The 21,457-nt window shown below is 45.0% G+C and overlaps 1 pseudogene; it reads left to right on the top strand.

Annotated features, from left to right (window-relative positions):
• The first annotated feature begins 18,874 nt into the window (after window positions 1–18,874).
• Window positions 18,875–20,870, top strand: LOC119431678 (uncharacterized; annotated as a pseudogene).
• Window positions 20,871–21,457: the final 587 nt, after the last annotated feature.

Here is a 21,457-nt window from a genome sequence, read left to right as displayed (position 1 = left end):
AAACCTAATAAGCACATGAAGTAGCGCAAATAATAATTTATTCAAAATTCTCGCCACCTCGCTCCAGAAGCACTTCCTCATGCGCGTATTTTTTGGTGCTTGTGCTTCACCTGCCAAAGTGCAGGCCGAGCCTCAATGCCGGCCATCAGTGCTTGATTACTGACGACCTCTATCGCCATTGTGCGGCACGAAACCAGCGGAGACTCCCCGAGTCTCCACAACAACCTGCTTCCAAATCCGCGCCGCAAGCTTACATACCAGCCAGGTGGCGTCATTGCACAGGCTGGCGCTTCCGTGGCGTTCGCTCAAAATGACGCTCAAAATGAAGAACTCTTCCCTCTCTAGACGCTTAGTTGAAGCGCGCACAGTGTCGTTGACGCGGGATGAGTAGCCAGGCCCGTACATCAATCCGCGTGTGGTTGGGCCTTGACAACTTCTGCCCTGTTTTTGTGCGATTAGCTGTCTTAAATGCAACTGGGTTGTCGCTAAAGCACATTGCTCTATTCATGCTGCAAAATGTGGAGCGGCAGCGAGAAGACGTGTGCTGTAGTTGGCTACCAAATAGTTATCGGCATAATAAGAAATGGAATGAATCTATGGGACCAAGTTCACGGACCGTAGCTGCATGAGAACTGGCTGTGTTGCCGGCCCTGCACGATGCATGGCTTTCCCTGAGGATAAAAATGTTCACTCATCCGCCAGTGTTGTACTGCTAGCCTCTAAAGAAATAAGTTTATACAAAACTCTCGGCAAGAGTAGGTATAGCTATATACACATTGACAAAGGGAGTACGCGCATCTACGCCTACTCACATGCAAGCTTACGCCCACTCTATAGTGGACGTATAAAGATAAGCGAGTCAGCGCACATTTGAATCAATGCGCCAAAGCATGAGTTTTGGCGTCTACACTGACAGCAAACATTTGTTCGAAGCTGAACGTATCATGAAGCACCACACAGTAAGCGAGTCACTAGTGATAATACGTCTTTGCTACAAGCTACTACAAAGTACAGAACATCGACGTTCCAAGTCTTGTGTGCAGCAAGAATAAATCTCCCAACTAAGGACGCCCAGCTGCAATTAGGCAAATAATAAACAATCGGATAGTGACCACACCAAGGAGCATTACTGAATCAGAAACATAACAAGCCGTTGCTTCAAAGTGTTTGCAAATAAGCAACAAAGAGCAAAGCAGACTGATCGTGATTTAATTCGTAAGCGGAAAGTAAGGACATCATGAAATGCATTGCTAGCGCCGCTTTTAGTAGAAACAACGTATATGCTACTTGAGCCGTTTGGACAAAACCTAATGAGCTCAGAAAGCGCCTACATGCCCTCTTAAAATGTGGCCAAATCTTCGTGTCGTTCAGCCATTCACAATCCTTGATATCCAGAGAAATACAAGTTCCCTGACCCACAAAGGGCGTCATGCACATCTATTGTAAACACAGAGGCAACGGAGGCAGCTGAGGTAAATAATGGACGCGTCACCATTATTTACCTCATGGCGTTGTAGTACTGTGTTGTTTTTCCATTGGGTCGTTATTGTATATTCAGTAAATGTAATCGGAGTTGTATTTATATTGTATTTTCATTGTACTGCGATATATCCCATCAAAGTGATAATAGTGTGTGCAACCAACGTCTACAACCAAATTGCTTGTCATCATTCAGATATAGCATTTTGTGAATACATGTTGTCTACAATACCCAAAAAATACTTGTCATCTTTCAGAGTTATCAATTTTTGACTATGTGAACTGTTTAGTAAAAGGAGTGGAATCTTTTAGAGCTAAAATTAACCGATCAATAGTGTCCATCGAAGGTTCATTCGTTTTACATATTTTACTTACGCCTCCGCTCACCATTTTTCCCACTATAAACACTACACATCGCCTTCATCCTGGTGACATTTCTGTGTCGACATATTACATTGTCATTACCTATGAACTGTACTCTTCACTTCATCATAACTTCTGAATGGTGTTGTGCGTAAACACAAACATTGGAAGATATTACAGACTGCACTGTATTAGCTTATATACTTGTCACTTGCCACTCCACATGCATTCCAAAGAGTGCATTAGATCTTCACAATTTGCACACGTCGTTGGAATAAAACGTTTCATGAAAGCTTCACTTAAGATTGATTACAAATCTATGGGGCTGTCGTTACTTTTTTCCATGGTGGTCTCGTTTTAGTTCAGACGCTTTATTATTAGAAATGATTTCAGAACCAAAACAATATGTCACGTGGAGATGAAGCTTGAAGTTACAGACAGACGAAAATTTAGAGCTCTTTGCAGCCATAACACATCTGGTATTAGGAATACAATTACCCTTTCAAACTCGCGACAACTTGCTTGGCCTCATAAGAACTAAGAGCTGGGCGAATTGATGTGGTTCCATCTTACCAAAACACCGCTCGTATACATCCTTTTCTTGCTGTGTTTTGTTAAGCTGGAACTTGCTTGGCGCTCTTGGGCCATCCCTCGCCCTTGCACCCCTAAAAGTTGCACATCATCATCATCATCATCATCATCATCATCATCATCATCATCACCACAGCGTTTGAACAAGGAATGATGCTGCAGTCAACAGTTTCGCAAGGGGACTTGCTATTATTCAACATAGCAGCCGCTTTCCTTGGCAGCGTTTAGGCGGCTCACATGCCCGCACCCAGAGTAGGCGAGTATATTAGCTAGTGGCACAGGACCAGTCCCGTTTCCGATACAAATGATGTGTTAACAGGCATCGTGCGAATGGCATAAAGTGTTATTCCAGTCATTATTTTTCCCATATTAACGGTGAATAATATTCTCCTAATTGCGTCTATGTTTTCTAGAGTAGCTCACATTATATTTACTTCCAATACTGAGCAAATTTAATACCTCGTAGAGAGGCAAGGCTAAGACGAATTCAACTGTTGTTTTTTTCGGCCGATACAAATGTCAATACTGTGTTTGTGCCACCTTTTTCACTTGCTGATGTTAAAAGCAAATGGCAGACGATGTTTAGAGGAGTGTTATCACGAACGTAAAAAGAGATATTTAAACTGAGCGAGTTAGAACGGCAGGCTTGAAGATCTCTGTATCACATAAATCGGGTATGAAAAGGCTCAGCGAGACAATGCATCAAAGCTGTGTATTCATTAGGAAACAGTTGTTTCCTTGTGAGATGTAGCTGGGCTCATGGTACGCTCATGTGGCATTCTGCTATCGTTTTCGTCCTTATAGCACGCGCCATTTCTCTTTTCATTTGATGTACAAACGTGAGTACGGCCATATTTAGCTTTGCTCGCTCATCTTATGCCATAAATAGGTTATGAGTATTGCTGATTGGGCCAAGATGAATAGCAACTTAGGACAGCAGTTTTTGGGGGCACGATATTAGTGTCTAAAGCAAGCATAACAAGACGGCGAAATTTAGGAGCCGGTAGAAACGACCAACGAAGATATCAAATTATTCTTGGCATAACACAGCAGCCATAAATGTTAACCGGGTGAGACAGCAACGTAATGAAATCTCGCAGGAGGGCAAGCTGTGCATCAAAGAATACAGATTTTGCGCCGTAATACCTGAACTGGAATGGTCGCGCGTCACCAAGAGAATTATTTTTATTTAAGTGTATTTGGTAACAAATACCGTAGTCCTAATTTGCCTGAAGCAGAAGGTGCAATCAAATAATTAACACAGTACAGGCAACATCACAAATGAATGAATACACCTTCAAGCAGAAATGCACAAAATATGATTGTACACAATACATACATAGACAGCTTAGAATGCAAATATTATACACACTAGAAGAAAACTTAATACAAAAAGTATCAATGTAATTACTACACAAATACTATCAATTCCACCAGGATGTACTAGTACACAACTACAAAATAGTGTTATCGATCTGGTAAGCAAAATTATCGGCCACAAGGACACTTACTGACAGAGAGTTCCAGTCATTCACCGTTCCAGAAAAATAGCTATTTTGATTTGCGATAGCTCGAGCGGAAATGAGGGCTAATCAATATATATGGTTGAGTTTCGCCTTTCTAGTAGAGAGCGGTTTTACACAGTCTGCTAAATGTATTGAAACTTTACAAGACAAGATTATTGTAAAAACGATATGTGAATGATTTTCTGCATTTTCCTAACGTTCAGTTCAGTTCAGCTTATTGTCCTTAAAGACCTCCGGAGGGGATATTACATAAGGGGTGGGTTTTTCATAAGTTCCGCATCATGTACGCATGATTAGCTACATGCAAAGTGATCAATCACACGCTGTTGGAACAAATACTGGCAAATTATGCCGATCTTTGGAATGCATTATAAACGTTGGAATGCAGTTTTGTTTCATAAGCTGTGTCGGCGAAACAGGTCATCTGTACTTGGCGCAAATAAACCTACCCACTTTTCGGTGTATTCTACTTGGCCAACATCTTTATCTTTTTTAGAAATAGGTCCCAAATAATAGAAGCATGTACAAGTACAGACGTTGTTTAGACATTAAAAGCTAAAATTCTTGTTATTTAAGTTGAGTAATACAAGAACAAGGTGAAAGCATGAGCAAACGTTTTGAAAAGTGGAATTGCCTTTTTCAAACTGACACATTCTGACACAGGTATATACAAGGTGTTTCATTTTAGGTGCACCAAATTTTTACAAATTGCCTGTGGCAGGTATCACAATTATAATCCTTGATCTGAACTACTCGATCAGGCGGTCATTGCTTCCACGAGAAATCAAAACGACTAATGTAATAATTAACATAGGTACGCTAAATAACTTTTTAATTATTTATTTAACGGCACATCTTTCGATCTATTTATTATACACGCTGAGTTTGCAGGCCGCATCCACTTGGAACTAATTCTCAGGACTGAACCACTTCCGAGATATTAATTTTCAAAGTGTCCGACAAAATGCAGTGGTGTTCCAGTCACATTTGTGCTTCAATGCATAAAACAGCGTTTTCCCGAAAAAATAACTGGAACGCCCGTGCATATCGTCGTGCAATTTGAAAATTATTATCTCGAAACTGGCTCAATCCTGAGAACTTTTTCCAAGTGGATACGCCTTGTGAACTCAGCGGCTCTAATTCGTAGATTGAAAGATATGCCGTAAAATAATTAAAAGGTAAGTAGCGTAATTATGGTAATTATTCCATTAGGTGTTTTTATTTCTCGTGGAAGTAATGGTCGCCTCGTCGAGTAGTTTAGATAAAGGCTTATAATTGTGGTATCTGCCAGAGCCAATTTTTACGAAAATTGGTGCAGCTAGAATGAAACACCCTTTATAGGTAGGTTTCTTCTAAATGGGAGAGAGGGTAAGGCGGGTGCGCGAGGTAACTAGCGAAGGTGTGCTAGCGGCGAGGGTGTAAAATTGATAAGAAAGATAATGCCCTACTGAGCGTCGGTGGAGGAATGTCAGGCAGTGCCGTGTGTCAGCCGGTTGACGTGCCATTGTAACGCAACCGCCGGTCATATCTTGTGCTTGAACTCGACGCACAGCGATGTGGCTCTCCAAGAAATTCCTCGCAATCCGGCCGCAACTGTCCGCTGCCACCATTTTGTACAATGGCGGTGCGGGGCCTTTCAAACGCTGTTAACACCCGAACGGCGGCGCTGCTGTCAAGGCAACATAGTTGATATATGGAAAAGATAAGGGACCAAGTGGCAGCCTAAGTATAGCACACGCCACTTCAAATTCCTTTTGGGAGATCGGTAGTATTCAAGGGCACGAACGAATGACTTTGCAAAGAATTAGGGCTAAGCACAGAGTCAATAATTATTATGGTTGTATACCCTTAAGAAAATGTGAGATGAGTTTCCCATGAAGCTCTCATGACTTTTGACATTACAGTCAAATCAGTCTCTGATGTGTTTCTTCGGAAATATTCTAATGTTTTCGTAATGTCATTCTAAAGCTTATTGGCCACCATCGTTCTGATGCATACTTGAGTATTTTTCTTGTGAGCATGAAATGCTTTCCTAATGCGCGCTCCAAAGCAGTTTTTGTGTGACTGTGTCATGCCTTCGTAATGAACCTCTACTGAGCTTATGCATTAGATTGGTGGCATTCATAGCGTTCCTATAACAAATCTAGCCACCCTGTGTGGCCACGTTTTTTGATCTGTCCTGATGGTAGTCAGACCTTATTTAAAGATGTTACTTGTGCCTGACCGTCTTTGGTGCTTGGTATATGTATATCAAGCGAAGGTGCAGCACTTTTCCTAACATGTACGAGGGCCAGTACATATGCTGCACATTAGACATCTCTCAACAAATGAGTTGGCAAAAACATTTATTGAACATATACCACGCATCCTTAAACAAAGAAGGAGGTTAAATGAAAGGATTACATAGTATCTGTCTGGTTACGGATCAGGCATTATCCTTTCATTCAATCTCCCTACTTTTCATTGAGGAGAGGCTGTTTTTGGGGTGGAGGGTCGTCGTCTTGAAGAGATTGCACTTGTACTCTGCGTGGTGAAAGGACAGAAAATTCACAAAACTAAGCAACGAACCACAGGAATACATACTGTTTCACTTCCTGCGGAACTATTTGGAGATATTTTAGCTAGTTGTGCAAAAAGTTTATGCAATGTCGGTTCACACAAAGTCGTTGAGGAACCACTGCGTAGCCTTTGGGTGCAGTAGTAGCTACAGTTTGCGCAAATTTCTTTTGGCTGTACATGCAACATGGATCAGCTGTACGTGGTGTGTGTACGTGTTGTGAACTACTTTGGTTGTATCGGTTTCCACTCGACAAAGAGCAGCAGCGTCTGTGGATTGCTAGCGGCAATTTTAAAATCTTCTATCTGATCACTTCGCGTGGAAACAAGCATAGGAGTGCTCGTGTACGGGCAGTGCAATGCAACCCCGAGACATTTAAGTGCCAGCCGTAGGTGTGTTTAGTGCACCTGCCGTAGTATCCTTGGTGTGTTCAAATGTATTTGGCGTGCTCACTTGGCGCTGTCTATATCCTGGCGTGGCGTCTTTTCTTGGGACCATGATTGTGCCTACTGGTGTGTTTGCAAAATTCTAGCATGCATCAAAATGTACATATGAACAATGTGTGGATCACATTACCTCAGTTTCATGCTGGAGTATATGCATTTACTATGGTAGCAGATTAGTTAATGACTGACAAGTAACTGAGAAAGTTGGTGCGTGTTCATGTTTAACTTTTGATTGCAAGACAACAAAGCACCGAAGGGCGACCAGATGTCCCAAAGCTATCAACATTTATTTTGATGGAAGGATGAAAGAAAATATGTACTGTGTATGTGCACTTATATTGCACAAAAATCCTTTCAGAAGGAGGGCACAAGTTGCAGTACAAGTCTATGAAAGCAAGAAAAAGAGTACTTGCGTAAAAAAATTGAATAAATCAGCACGGAGCGATTGCTATTCCATGTCATTTAGAGACTATTCCTCTTTGTCAGGCAATCGTAATGAGAGCTGGCTGACACATTCTGAATTTTTTATGCGTTATTCGTCACTGATTTCGTTGGTCAATCAGTTGCCGTAGGTGAACAAAACAGATGAACAATCTAAATCCGGTCACGTCTGCTGGATGTATGCGCCTCGTACCCAGAAACAGCTTCTGCCATTCGAGTCGTCGCACTCTAAACTATTGAAGCGTGGCTTAGCTACCCTCTGCATCAACAATGCCCTGAATAGAAGCTGCAATCATTCAATGGAGCAAATTTTCATCAGCAGATTAAGCGTCTACAGGTGGCCGGCTTTTCTGACACTGTTCTCAAGGCAGTAGCCGAGACAAAACTGAAAAAGTTGAAAAAGCAAACAGAAGGCAGAGCACACAACACTGCCTGTGAGGACCGTAAACGTATGGAAGTCATGCCGTATATCCACAAGGTTTCCCACAATGTGAAAAATGTTGCCACAAGGCAAGGCGTTCGTGTTGTGTTTTCGGCGCCGTGCAAGATGTCGTCTTTGTGCTAGGATTGAAAACCGTAAACCTAAGAGTGCCTGCAGTACCAGCTATAGCTTCACAACTTGCATAAAAAATGCTGTTTATTGCATACCGTTGACGCGTGGTCGCGTGTATATAGGCCAGACGGGGCGTTGCATTAATATCCGCTTAAAAGAACACGAAACGTCTGTCACGTCAGGAGGAGGAGCAAACCTGCCTTCTCATTGCTGATTGTGCGGCTGCGCGCCTGTTTTCGAAGACACACAAATTATCTGCAGGGGAACCACTCGTTACGAACGAGAACTGATTAAAGCGTACCATATCCGAAAACTTCACAATCAGTGTGTCAGTGTTCCCTCGTTATCGCTGTCCAAGCTATCTCTAGATTATTTAGAAAAATGTGGTTACTACGTGTCATTTAGTTTTTTCTTTGATTTTCACGTGGTTTGTACGACGCATGCGCATTCTGGCTTCCCTGCGGACTTCTGTGTGGATGTTTTCATTAAACTTGTTGCTAGTCCCACCGTGTGTCCGTCTACTTCTATTCTGGTGTTCGCGTCCTGAAGGCTGGGTTTAATCGTTTCCACAAGTATGTACCAACAGGCCCAGCAACAGACTCTTCTCCTTCTACTCGCTCGCCGCGCACTTTCCGTTCGTGTTTCGATCGGTGCCGCGGTGCTCGCTTTGCAAGCTCGTGGTATCTCTTGTTTGCACGGGTAGCAACATGCGCTTTACCTGTGGCACAGCAGGGGTAGCACCGTTGATTTCAATGTATAGCTCCGTTTCCGAGTTGACATTGGCGGCTTCGCCTCGCCCTGTTGGCGCTGGTGCACAGTGAGCACACTAACCTTATATTCTAGTACACTGTACCCGTGGTTGTCGTGGCTCGCCATTTTGACTGCAGGTAGGAGTTCAGAAGGGAATAGGTTTGGCCATTTGTTTATTGTTGGTTATGTCAATGCTCGTTTAGATTGTTCTGTAGATTTTACAGGCGCTGTTGTTTCGCGTATTGTAGCCTCACTTAATTCACGTGTTAGGCCACTCACTTGCACCTTAGAATTGCACAAGCAGGACAGCATAAGGTATTTAGATTTCCGGGTGTTGTGTTGTTGTTTTAGATCATCACGGATGTTGTATGTATGCGCCAAGAGCCGACACCCCCGCCTCCCCCCCCCCTTTACCATACAGCGCAGCGCACTCTAAGCTTACAAAAAGAAATATAGGGCATTCTTGCACGTCGAGCGCTCTCTGTAAGTCATGCGATCATTCCATGTTAAAAAGCCTTCAAACACTAGTCGCACGCTTGAAAGTGGTGGGTTATCCAAGGCACGTTTTAGTCTCAGTTGCTTAAGGCCTGTATCGCAGAAGAAAGCCTGAATCGTGCATGAGCGACGAACACAGAGCGGAAGCCAAGAGAAAGAAAAATAAAGGAAGATACAAAGATAGTAACATGGGTTGCTTTCTGTCTGCCCACACGTTCTACCTGCGTCGTTGGGGTCTGCTATCGCCCACTTGATTCATCTCACGAATTTCCGGATCATCTATACGAGTCTTTAGGTTTTGTTCAAAACAAGTACCCGACATCACCAATATTTCTTGCGAGTGATTTCAACTATCCTAATATTGAGTGGCATTCATGCAGACCTCTGGATGGCCCAAGAAAACATGGATATCAATATTTTCTTGACGTGCTCTCGTCGTTCGATTTCCATCAAATAGTTTCTGTTCCCACTCGTGGTGATTCACTTTTAGACCTCATACTAACCATAGAAGGAAATAATGTCTCGGTAAATGTATTAGATTGGAAACGATTGGAAAGAAGCTCGCGTAATTTCCCATATTTAAATATGGCGAATCGTCTAACCCATCAAATTACAGGCCAATTCCTTTACCCCGTACATGTTGCAAAACTTCTCGAACACATCATTTCGAAAAGTCAGCTGTAATGAAGTTTCTCACAGAACATAACTTTTAACGGCGAAGCTCTTTAAGCCAGCCGTAATTTGTGGTGCGTATCCGTGGTAGCCATGGCAACCAGGAAGAGAAGGAGGAGGAGACCGCGTGCATAAGCACGATACGCACGCTGTCTCCTCCTCGCCAGCTTCTTGCCCTCCCTACCCCTGCCTCTCTTCTCTCCGCGGCGCGCTGAGCCAACGCCACCTAGACAGCACAAGGCCTTTTCACTCCTATCCATGACGTCATGCTACATTTGCCGAAATTCCCATTGCCAAGCCTAGTGTGAAGAAAGCGGTGACGTCTAAATCACCGCTGCTCGCTCGGGAGCATCCCCATTAGATTCTATGGCAGTCGAGGCCAGGTAGCATGACGTCATGGATCGGAGTGAACAGGCCTTGTGGTATCTTGGTGGCCAGGAGAAAAGAAAAAAGGCGAAAACTTGCACTAGGTCGCGCAAAGCTCAAGACACAGCGAAGCTGGCCGATTGATATCGAGCGGCTAGCCTCCAACCCGTTTGGCGTGGTCACGCCGGCCGGTGCTTATATGTGCGTCTGCAAGAGCACAGCAAAAAAGTCGGCAACATTGCCACAGACGGCCAACTGGCTGTGAAATTCCCATTGCCAAGCCTAGTGTGAGGAAAGCGGTGACGTCTAAATCACCGCTGCTCGCTCAGGAGCATCCCCATTAGATTCTATGGCAGTCGAGGCCAGGTAGCATGACGTCATGGATCGGAGTGAACAGGCCTTGTGGTATCTAGGTGGCCAGGAGAAAAGAAAAAAGGCGAAAACTTGCACTAGGTCGCGCAAAGCTCAAGACACAGCGAAGCTGGCCGATTGATATCGAGCGGCTAGCCTCCAACCCGTTCGGCGTCGGCAAGCAGCAGCGTTCTTGGCACTGTACCAAACTTCGTTAGCCTGCCTACGTTTGTGGCATGCCAGGAGCGCTGTCGCTGTTAGGCACCCACGCGTCCAGCGCTAGTCATGCGAAATGTCGCGAAAGGGAAGGTACCTCCGAAAATGATCACTCGAGGATACCTTCCTACATGCGTAATTATGTTAAACCAAGTTAAGACCTACCAGCAACAAAGTTCATACCTAGCAGTAGCAGACAGTAAGCTTCGCTGTGCCTAAGCTTTGCGCGACCGAGTGAAAACTTGACTGATTTTTTTCTTTATCAATCCGCACAGATTTTTACATGATTCATCTTCCAAAACACAGCTCTTTGAATTATTTATTGACTTGCATCCCTCCATTCACTCCTTGCAACAAATTGATGCGATATTTGTGGACTTCTCGAAGGCTATTGACAAGGTTCCTCACTTGTGGCTTATTCATAAAGTGACATACCTGAACATAAATGGGAGAATAATTAGGTGGATTACCAACTTTTTAACTAAACGGTTGCAATCAGGTTTCGTTAATGACTAGTCTTCTCCGTTAATACACGTCAAATCAGGAGTACCGCAGAATTCCGTGCTCGCACCTATTTTGTGTTTAGTATATATTAATGATATTAGTAATGACATGCGTTACATAGTATGACTATTTGCTGACGGTTGCTTGATCTGCAAATTATTAACCATAAGGATACCTGTTACCTTCAGTCTGACTTGGATAATCTCAGTAAATGGTGTAATAAGTGGCAAATGGAAATCAACATTAATAAAACAAAAGCTATCTAATTCCGGACTGCTGCTAAACTTGTGTTATGCGAGAACATAATAAACAACGTGCCCATAAACTCTGTATCCACAATTAAATATCTGGGTGCTCAGTTGTCTTCAGAAATGTCATGGAACACTCATATAGACGCGATTGTTAGTCAAGCATCCAGATAAGTTGGCTTTATAAGGCGCAATTTGCACTCAGATAACGTGGAGACCAAGCTTCATGCTTAAACCACCTTAGTACGCTCTGAAATCGAATACGCCTCCTTAATTTGGAATCCACACCAGGCCTACCTTAAACACAAACTGGAGCCTCTGCGAAATAAGGCTGCTCACTTCATTACAAGAAACTACTCACGTACATCAAGCGTTACGGAGATGAAATCTTAAATAGTTCTAGCTCCTCTCGAAAAACTCAGGATACTGACACTACTGTCTTTCTTTCATAAGCGTTGGCACAATAAATCGTCCCACACTGCTCTAAATATCAGGACAGCACACCATGTGTCTTCGCGGCTTGATGACCAACTTAATATCGAACCTATCTTCGCCCGCACTAATCTGTTTTTCCACTCACCTCTCCTCCTCGCTATACGTAAATGGAATCTGCTTCCTGATGACATCGCATGCATAGTAAGCCATGATTCATTTGTAAATGGTTGAAAGTTTGAAAGTTATTTCTAGAAATCTGAAGTAATAGCTATCAGTAATCCTTGCCCCCTCATCGCTCAAAAAAGGGGAGGGAAAGAAAAAAAAATGGAAAGAAAAATTGAAAGATGGAAAATAAATTTCAGCCTCTTACTCTTTCCTGTTATGTTCCAAATGCATTTCCTAATGTTCCGATTTATTCTGTAATCCCTATTATATTATGTGATTTCTACTAAAAATCATTGTCTTATTTAGGGCTGTTTTATCAGATACATGTATGCCGTTCATTATGGTAAGTGTTTGAAGTATATTAAGAACCTTGAACCTTGTGATTACTAAACTGTTTTTTTTTCTCTCACTCAATTTATATATTCTGTAATAAGTCATTTTTGTCGCGTTTTACGGATTGTCGTTCTTCTAAATCATATTTTCTTGTTTATTTATGTATTTTGTGTATTTTTTGCCACATTCATTGTAATCGCCCCTATGTAATGCCGTCTGGGCTTTTAGGGTACCTGATTTAAAAAAATAAGTTAGCAGTGAATCCCACTTGCATCAAGTTTCTCACAATCTTAAGAAGGTAGCACAACGTTCTGGCCTCAAAGTGTTGTTCACGGCGCCAAATAAGCTTCTGAGTTGGGGCAAGCTGAACTGTTCCAAGAAAACGGGCAAACCAGACTACACCATCAAGCAGAAAGATCTCTACGTCTCCTGCAAAAGAGGGCGTTGTTTACAAAATTCCGCTCTCTTGTGGAAGACACTGCATTGGTCACGCCGGCGGGTGCTTAAATGTGCGTCTGCAAGAGCACAGCAAAAAAGTCGGCAACATTGCCACAGACGGCCAACTGGCTGCCCATTGTAAAACAATGTGACGCGCAGCCACCTTGCCGTCCTCTTTTCGATCAGACTGTTGTCGTGTAACGCCACCGCAACAGATTGACCACGGAAATTGTACAAGCTACCGAGATGGCACTTGCAGAAGATTGCGTCAGTTGGCAGTCGGTAGCTTTATCAAAGAAAGAGCTTGCATTCGATCGTGACATAGACGGCACGTGGCAGTTTTCTCTCTGTAGATCTTGTTTCTCTCTGTAGATTCAGATGGGTGTATATGTATGCTCAGTATCTGTATTAAAACCTTCATTAAAAGTTAGCGCTTGTCCGACTTGTCCGTGGTTCTCACCGCGCGATGTTAGTTCTATAACGAGGTATGAGTTGCGTGTCGCCTCGACGGAGTTCCGTCAAGTTGTTTACAATGATATCCATATGGTGTTGGTAATGCACAATGAAATAATCTCTTCTTAGTTTATGCAAACATTACCCCAACCTCAAATTATTTAGCAGATTCAATACAAATTAAATAATATATTTCTGTAGGTTTAGGCGAACATTCGACCGGTCAATCAACACTATACAATATCGTGCTCCTGTCGACGTCGCGACCACCATCGCCTATTCGTACATTGCTCCGTCGCGCCTGCTGTGCGTTTTTTTTTTTTTTTTTTGAAGTGATGGTGACGCGAAGAAGTGCTTCACGGTTGTGTGAATGAAGCCTTAAACTTACGACCTGTCTATCGACCACTTATTAAGATTAAATGAATAGGCCCACTGTAGAATCATGCAGCCGGAGCTTGGGTGATGGACAACAGCGATAACACAGGATTCTACGAAGCTCAATGATTCTTGATGGTCCACAGAGTAAGCGAGTGACTAGCGATAATACGCCTTTGCTAAAAGCTGCACAATCAGGCAATATCTGCGTTCCAAGCTTTGTGCTCTGCAACAACAAATGCATCCCCACTGCATGCATCTCCTTTAGGCAACAAATGCATCTCCCTTATGCAACTTACGCGAGCAATTACGCAGAAAAGAAACAACCAGATAGGGACCGCAGCGAAGCAAGAAATGTTACTGAGTGAGAAACATAACAAGCCGATGCTTCAGAGTGATAGGGAAATAAATAACGAAAAGGAAAAGACACTGATGCTGATTTAGTCCAGAAGGGATATGCTTAGAGAGCTTTGAACACCATTTTAGAACACGCAGCCAACAAATCGATGGGCCAACGTGAACTCAGGCGGAAGTTATAGGATAGCCACCGATTTTGACGCGTCGTAGGCACCAAAATTAGAAGCAGCGGCCTCTACTTCATTAGGCACAATGTTGTGGGCACGCCCCATTGCGTCGCAGCTTTCGCAGTGCAAGACATTGACAGAGGACCGGAAGCACCGCGATGGGAATCAAAGACAATTTTTTAATGACAATAAATCCACTTCCTCTGAACGCATCGAATCACTTATTGCTCCAAAATATTTCTGAAGAGTCTATTTTAACTATATATGTAGCTCTCGACTTCGATTAAAAGTGATTCAGGGCCTGTTTAAAGAAATACTCAAAACACAAAGACACCGGCGTCATCGTATGAAGCAGGATTTAAATAGTCAGTACTATGTTATTTTAATTCTAAATTTGAAAAACTCAATCGAACCTACTAATAACGGCTTAATCTGGGTGAGGCTATCAATTATCGAAGTATTGTGACCTGTGCTGACTGTTTTTCCTTTTTTTCAGACCAAATGTCTTGCAAAATATTGCTTATGGTTATATTATACATCCTGGTTGAGCTTCCGACATATGAAGGACAAAGCGCCTGGATCGCAATAGACCCTAACAGGAATCCAAATCTCTTTGATCTAATCGTGAAGGGAATGACGTATCACCCGATAAACGTCAACAACAAGAGCGGCTTTCCTCTTGATTTGGAGTTCAGGCAAATGCAAGTGAGTATATAACGAAGCACTGTTATCACTGCGACACCTAAGTTTGGCTTGGCTTCCTCGATTGAGTACAAAGCTTTGTCGAAGAAAGTCACACACTGACCACTGAGTTCTGATCAAATGTAGCCATATTTGAAGACCAATAATATATAAGGTTCTCGAGCTTTTTTTGTTAGCCTCCAAGTTTGTGCCCCATATCTTAGCACCGGTAGAATGCAATGATTGTACTTTTTTTCTTTTCAACGACAATAAACTTAGAACTGCATACAGCGCTAGTCAAACTTTCTGAGTAGTATTTTTTGCAGTGCTTTAACGAACCCTGTTACCCTCACAAAGAGCGATGGAACGAAATATGTTAGGCCTAACGTTAGGAGACAGGAAGAGAGCGGTATGGATCAGAGAGCAAACGGGGATAGCCGATATTCTAATTGACATTAAGAGAAAAAGTGGAGCTTGGCAGGCCATGTAATGCGCATGATGGATAACCGGTTGACCATTAGACTTACAGAATGGGTACCAAGAATAGGGAAGCGCAGTCGAGGACGGCAAAAACTAGATGGGGTGATGAAGTTAGGAAAGTTGCAGGTGCAAGCACAAGACAGGGGTAAGTGGAGATCGCAGGAAGAACCCTTCGTGTTGCAGCGGACAGAAATATAGGCTGAGATGAATGTATAAGGTGAATATAAGACTTTCTACCCTCTGGAGGCGTATGTTCAACTAATGCAGTGGCCTATTCCTTCTGTGTCGCATTGAGCCACGCTAAGGCGGCAACAAACAGGCGCTCAAAGTAATTCCTATAAAGATTATTGGAAATCCCTTAACACTCATGGGCAGTGATCCATCGTCAACTTCAGATTGAGCTATCGGCGCCTGCAAAATGATGCAGCGTCGAATCAAACGAGTTCATATTTAAAAAAGAAAGGGATGCGCTTAAAACCAACAATCACGCTGGCAATGTTCGCTGGGACATCTTAGGCTACAGCAAACGGCTGTAGACGTCCTCGGGAATCATGGTGGGTTGTACTAATTGCCAAGCAGAATCTCGCACAGTGGTTCCAAATCATTTCATTTGCGTTTATGAGCTAACCACACTGCTCAGTTCATATATGTAGACGCTTCTAGAGTAATACTGTTCGACCAGTTCGCTTCCAGTTCGTTTGCGAAGGCATTTATTGAAAACCTGAGTATATAGGCTACCAGTTCAACACAACGATATCCTTCAACTCAGCAACCTGCAGGTGATGACACTTTAGTAGTGGACAGAAATTGGTCGTAGTTCCCAGCAATACGTTGCTACCACCTCCGTGACCGTGAATACTTTTGTACTGAACCACTGGAATGAAGCTCACCCCTATACATTTAGGATATTGCCATGATAAACTTAGAACTGCATGCAACGCCAGTGAAACTTTCTGAGTAGTATCTTTTGCAGTGCTTTGACGAGCCCTGCTACAGGCATACTTTAGAAAGGTAACTGTGCCATTGTATCTTAGTTGTCCACACCAAGTAAAAACCAAGTGAAGCACTGGAATATTATGCGCCTAACACAATTAGACAGTTTATATAGTTTTTTTTTCAAGCTCTTCTAGACGCGCGTCTTTTCTTTTTGGTATCCTATGTAGATGGTGTCAATTTATCCAGCACTGCTTTCAACCTTGTTAAGGCCTTAATATTAAGGCATCCTTTAATGGTAATGCTTATTTGAATACCACAAATACCACACGGGCCGTTACAGAGGGGAATCAGTATTAGAACGTACAGTAAATGTCGCAGTTTTAAAAAATCATGGTGCGGTACTGCTTGCACTTGATGCAATTGTAACTGCATGCTCTTCACTGCTGCTCACCTGTTCCGTGGTGTCCTTCTATTGATATGAGCAGATCTGGTCACTCATGTTTAAGGTCAAACACATTTACTGTTTTTTTGCCGGTATGTAGCAGGGTGCATATTGAGCGTGTGCCTATGTTACACGTTGTTCTACATTCAGAGTCGATTGCCTTGACAACATAGTATATCACTGAATCAACATCTGCTTACGTACGAGGACTTTCGGGGTGCCTACCAATGGCGGTTCAAAGTCCAGCAGTACCCAACCCACAGTGTTTCCAAGGCAGCGCCTTCTGCCAACCCCATTCAACCTTTAAAGGCGGAGAAGTTCACGAGGGTTTTCGCACTAGTATCCGGAGGGGGTTTTCTAATTGTTGAAAACCAGGAAACGGAGCCGAAGTATAGGACGTCTTGTTTATTTGATGCTTTCAAAAACAGCTAAAAAATGCGGGCGCGCGCTCGTGTTCAAGCTCGCTTGTCACTTCTTCTTTTCCAGAGCAAAATATTTAACCACTCCCGGCCGAACAATTTGCGTGTGCTTGCTTGTGTTTAAGACGAATTCTTATGAAGTATCGGAGCTTCTCTAGCAGATTATAGGTGTGACAGCATCTGTACTGGTCTGTGCAACGTGTTGCCACTAGAAGTGCGTACTTTGCATGAGCGAACTTTGCCATCGCTGCCCGGTAATAATTCTGTCGCTTGTCTCACCTTCCACAATTGTCTTGGCGAGTTTATTTCTTTTATGTGTACGATGCCTCCAAGCCTCACTGATTCCGAGTGTCTAGTTTCATTAATGTGAGCTGAACAAGTTTCTTGGAGGTACTCTCGTCGCCACCGGTTCCAGAGATTGTTTAACACTTGTTCTCTGTGTTTTCATCTTCGTTGAAGTATTTCGCGTGACGACGGTGTCTCTTTGGATGCTGTGCTAGAAAAGTCTGAGGGAAGCATAGTCAATCTTTGACCTATGACGAATTGACTTGGCGCAAGCGGCGTTGGTTCAGAGGCTTCTGCATACATAAATGTTATCGGTCGTGAATTTATCATCGCTTCAACTTGGTAAAGCGTGGTAGATCGCGACCAAAGAAATTGAAACGGATGCGTAGATCAACAAAGTAAACAGCCGGCTAGGGCCTCTCATCGAAGCCAAAGAGTTGATACTCAATCCCTGGAAGAAAGAACGGCTCAACCGCAGACTCAGAAAGAAGGTGGCGGTGCTCAACCGAGCGATCGAACAGCACTGCCGCGCGCTATGCACGCAACAGTGGAACGAGATATGCAACCTGCTGGGGCACCTGCTTGACGAATACAAGACCAAGTCGCACCAAAGGGACAGACTCGCCAAGCTCATACATCGGGCCGTCTCGGTACACGGCGCCGACGAAGTCACCACGCACATCAACGACATACACCCCGATCTATACGATTTGCATGTGCCACTACACCCCACTCTCATTTTGGGAGACAATTCCGTTGTCCCTTTTACAGATGTAGTGAATTGTTTGGACGTAGTAGGCTCTTTGAAGAGACTTTAAATAACGCAGGTTTTACTCTTTTCTATCATTCACTTTAACACCCTATGACTGACTCAGAAAAACCTAAGTCGCTTTTGCGCCAATAAACCCAATTTAACTAACTACACCCATCTAACCACACGCGCTGTACGGCGGCCTACCCAACGCGAAGCTCGGTCGTGACATCGACGTCGAGGAGGTCCGCGCGGCTCAGTATGACCTCAAAAGCCGGTCGGCAGCCGGCCCGGACCTCGTCACGAACAAGGCGCTCAAGAACCTCGACGATGGCTCGATTGAGAACCTCGCAAAATACTTCAAGTGCTGTAGAGTGGGAGGGCTTCCAAAGCAGTGGAAGACAGCCAGAACCATCCTGATCTCCAAGCCGGGGAAGCCACCGGACATGGACAATCTCCGGCCCATCTGACTCACGTCCTGCGTGGGCAAGGTGCTGGAGCACGTCCTGCTCAACAGGTGGAAAGGCTACCGGGAACGAGAAGCGCTATACCCGGCCACGGTGATCGGCTTCAGACAGCACCTAAGCATGCACGACGCGATGCTGTAGCTGAAATACCGAATCATCAACGATGGCTGCAGCTCCCGCTACAACAAGGCAATCCTGGCACTCGACCTACAGAGCGCCTTCGTTAAGGTGAAACACTCGGCGATCTGTCCCAAGTCTCCAAGCTCAACATGGGCGACAGATCCTACAACTACATCAAGGACTTCCTCACGGACAGGACAGCCGAGCAACGAGCAGGTGACCTACCGACGCCAGAGAAGTAGTTAGGGAGCCCCGGCACACCGCAGGGATCGGTCATTTCGCCGATGCTGTTTAACGTGGTAATGATCGGAGTGGCCGAGAAGCTCGCGGTTATCGAATACGCTAGGCACACCACCCACGCGGACGATATCACACTGTGGGTGACCGGCGGCAGCGACGCCCACATCGAGGGCACGCTGCTAGCCGCCGTCGACGCGATAGAAGACCAGCTGGAAGGCACCAAACTGAGATGTTCGCCGAGCAAATGAGAGCTCCTCATACTCCCACCTTCCAACAACGGCAGAGTCAAGACCAGACAGCGCGAATACGAAAAAATCAGAATCGCAACCAAATCCGGCAACTTGATCCCCGCGGTCGGCAAAATCTGGATCCTAGGCATGGTCATCGAAAAGCACGGAAGAAACAGCGAGATCATCGCCCGTCTCACGGCAAAAGTGGCCAACGCGATGCGACTCCACAAACGACTCCCTTCCCCGAAGGTTGGCATGTGAGAAGAGAGCCTAATCACGCTCGGGTCCAATCCTTCATCATGAGCCACGTCGCGTACGTTGCAGCCTACCACAGATGGCTGCAACACGAATGCAACAAAATCAACGTAATCATCAGAAGAGTGTACAAGACGGCGCAGGGCCTGTTCGAGTCCACGAGCACGACCCGCTTCTTACAACTCGGGATACACAACGCGCTCAAAGAAATAGCCGAAGCGCAACAGACCTCTCAACTGGAGCGGCTGTGCACGACCAACACCGGGAGGAAGATACTGGACGACCTGGGAATAGGATGCTCGAACGAGGCGAAGATGAAGCTCCCCGTCCCCGAAGGGGTCCGACGCAAAGACCAAAATCGACCCCACACCCTAGAACATGAATCCCAAATTCAACAAGGGAAAAAGAACGGTGCGCGCCAAGGCTCTCATTGACCTGCACGCCAACGACGAGCACGCGCGGTACGTGGACGCGGCCGAATACCAACGGAACGCCTTCTCAGCAATCGTCATAGAGGCGTCGGCCGGCGCCACGAGGACGGCAACGAGCGTGAGAAGCGCCGGAGCGGAACCAGCGGTGGAGGTGGCCATCGCCTTGGCCATCGCCGACGCAGACTGCCACACGGTGCTGGATGACTCGAGACAGGCGGTGCGAAACTTCGCCAAAGGCCAAATCTGCAGGGAGGCCGAACGCGTACTGCGAGCGGCCAAACTGTACGACAGAAAAGTAAGCATCAAGTGGTTCCTGGCGCACGCGGGCGACGCATCGGAGCGCAACGAGAACGAGACCGTACAGGCAGCGGCCCGAGCGCTAACCAACCGCGCCCCGCCGACGAACCATCCGACGTGGTTCGGAGCCAAGGACCGCATGACGGACTACAACGACATCACGAAGACCTACCGCCTGGCTCGCGCAACTCTTCCACCCCGCACCCGAGGCTGAGTGGAGTGGAGGTGGTACTACTGAGACAGCTCCAGACCGGATGGCTACCGAGCCCGGGACTGATGCATCCCATGTAACCCGAGACATACCCGACCTATAAGTGTAGGGTCTGCCGGAGGAAGACGGCAGATCACACCCACGTTTTCTGGGACTGCATCATAAATCCAGAGGAAGCAAGATCAAAAAAGATTCCGCCGCGGCTCTAGGCAGCCGCGAAGAGCTACGACCAAGACCAACAGCTCTGGGCCGTCCAGCAGGCCCTCGAGGCGTTCGAAAGGCAGGGACCCAGCGAGCCGGCCACGGCGAGCAGAGACCTGCGTCGAGTAACGGCAACCTCGTAGACGACGTAGGCTCTCGTCGGGGCGCGCGAGCGCCCAACTGTAGGCACAAATGAAGTTTGCTCCAATACAATCCAATCATAGTTAAAGAAATTATTTCCGAGTGTTTTCTCCAATGTAGACTGTACAGATCTAATGAGTCGTTCCTAAAATCCTCCCCACCAGGGACCTTGTTCCGCGATAAATTTCCAAACAATTCTGTGACTTCCGAAATACGATTGTACCTTCTGTGATGTCATTAGTCCTTAATGTCGCTGAATCTCCATTGAGGCTTTTCTAAATGCCTTGGCGTTGTCAGAATATACAATCTTACAGATGCCTTGTCGTGCCACAAATCGTTCAATTGATAGCAGAGAGAGAGAGAGAGAGAAAAAGGTAAAGGAAAGACAGGGAGGTTAACCAGAGGTTATCTCCGGTTGGCTACCCTGTACCGGGGGAGGGGTAAAGGGATGCGAAAGGAGAGAGAGAGAAAAATAAGTGAAAATAAAGAATAAACAAAAAGGAAGGAAACAAGAAAATCACACACGCACACAAAACAGAACTGTTTCTGTGGGCACTGTCATGAAGTCCGCAAAGGCGTTCTCGTGTTG

Source organism: Dermacentor silvarum, chromosome 10, assembly GCF_013339745.2.
Source record: "Dermacentor silvarum isolate Dsil-2018 chromosome 10, BIME_Dsil_1.4, whole genome shotgun sequence".
In the NCBI taxonomy this organism is placed as follows: Eukaryota; Metazoa; Arthropoda; class Arachnida; order Ixodida; family Ixodidae; genus Dermacentor; species Dermacentor silvarum.
Note: the sequence above shows the minus strand (reverse complement) of the source record. Positions and strands in the feature narration are given on the sequence as shown.